This window comes from Aplysia californica, unplaced genomic scaffold, assembly GCF_000002075.1.
Source record: "Aplysia californica isolate F4 #8 unplaced genomic scaffold, AplCal3.0 scaffold01205, whole genome shotgun sequence".
In the NCBI taxonomy this organism is placed as follows: Eukaryota; Metazoa; Mollusca; class Gastropoda; order Aplysiida; family Aplysiidae; genus Aplysia; species Aplysia californica.
Genome location: NW_004798475.1, coordinates 90,211 through 92,254, shown reverse-complemented (window position 1 = coordinate 92,254; position 2,044 = coordinate 90,211).

Sequence of the window (2,044 nt, the reverse complement as noted above, 5' to 3'; positions counted from 1 at the left end):
TATATTTAGGTGGGTGGACTGGACTGAACTGGCACGATCAGCAGGCAGACCCTTTCACGGATCCTGGAGAGGAGGGAGGAGCAGCTATGGCATTGTGCCGCCTGCAATGATGTCTATTCTCCAACCAAATAAGTAATCTAACTGGGTCGATGAACGGACTCAAAAGAATCGATCGTCAAGTGATGAACTTTCACAAACATAATATATATACTAGCTTAGTACCCGTTCGATGAACGGACTCAAAAGAATCGTTCATGAAGTCATTGTGGAAACAGTGCGCTCTGCTTGTGAACGGAAACCTCACGGTTTACAATGGCGTCTTAGAAGACAGACTTTCCCAAGAATAGATCTAAACGAAACTAATGAAAAACTGAAAATTAAACTACAGTGACTTCAGACTCCTTAATATAACTATGCACCCTTTAAATTATCATTTTCAACGATTATATTTTTCAAATTGGAAAGTTAAGTGGTTCGGAAGTTTTAGGCGGCCCAAGTGACAAACTTTCTCAAATATAAGATAAGATTGAGATAAAGAGATAATTTGATTGAAAAGGAACGTTTTACGCCTACTTTAACAATAACCTATGATTGATTGAAAAGGAACGTTTTAAGTCTACTTTAACAATAACCTATGATTAATTGAAAAGGAACGTTTTACGCCTACTTTAACATAATTTAGATTCCACAGGAGAGACTTCTGTCTGATATAACAGGCCTCTACAAGAAGTTGAGAGGGCCACATCAGTAGTGGTAGGACTGGTCTACGTGATAGTGAGATGGATGCTCTCCCTGTCTGTCTGTCGGTCTGTCTGCCTGTCTGTCTGTCTGTCTGTCTGTCTGTCTGTCTGTCTGTCTGTCTGTCTGTCTGTCTGTCTGTCTGTCTGTCTGTCTCGCCCTCTCTCTCCTTCTCTCTCCCCCTCTCTCTTTCATCTTTAGTCTCTCTCCTCTACCCCCCCTCTCTGTCTTTCTCTCTCTCTCTCTCTCTCTCTCTCTCTCTCTCTCTCTCTCTCTCTCTCTCTCTCTCTCTCTCTCTCTCTCCTCTACCTCCACCCCTCCTCCTCTCTCTCAGTATGTCTCTCTTCTCTTTCGTATTTGTGATCTGTCTGTCTGTCGGTCTGTCTTTGCTTCAGTTTAGTAAGAATTTTACATCGCTCGCAACTACATAATATGGTCATATGAGCGCGCGAAACACAAATTGGTTGCATTTTTTTGGCATTCACAGCAGTTCTGAGCACGGCCTTATTTCTCTGTATGGTAAGGTTAAACATGTCATGATATTAATCCAGTTTTTAAAAGGATTCAAAGATAAAACCAGAAATGTTACATTTTAAAACAACAATTAAACTATTATTTTAACGTTAAAGCCAATGGTCTTTATAAAATCTAGAATTCGGTTGGGATCAACGACGGAGAACAGATCTTTTAATTTTGTGTATTTAATAAATATCTTCTTCGGGTCCCTGTTATAGGCCCAGACATTCTATTTGTAAATCTCTAAAGGTAAAATCTGTTTCGCATCCGACACAGAAGGCGTTCTGATCTCCCTGCCTGCATGGGGCACTTAAGGGTCAGAGACTAGGTCTTTTTGTGTAAGATAGCCTAGGTCAGGGAGGTATGACCCATGTGCAATCGAGTCAATACTAGAGCTGGGCGAAGACTCGATTCCGGAACCGATTCCCACGATTAATGCTACGTATGAAAAGTTCCGACTCCTTTTTACGAAAACCAACTGTTACCAATTACTTTAATCATTGAAATCTTCTTCTTTCTTTTTTAGATTTATTTTTGAAAAATAAAAGTTTATGCTTCATAGTCTTCCGAAATCAAGGTTATCCTATATCCTGAAGATGTTCGGAGCCAATTAGGTAACCACTGGAAGAAATCCCATCATTAGAAAGTAAGTATTTGGGTTCGGAGTCGATTCCTACGATTCCTAGTTTTCAATAATGAGGAACCTGGCCGCCCAGCACTAGTCAATACAACTTCGTCTCTTCTGGAGTGGCCGGAAGGTTTTTTTTGTGGTCCCAGTTCGGGCACAACA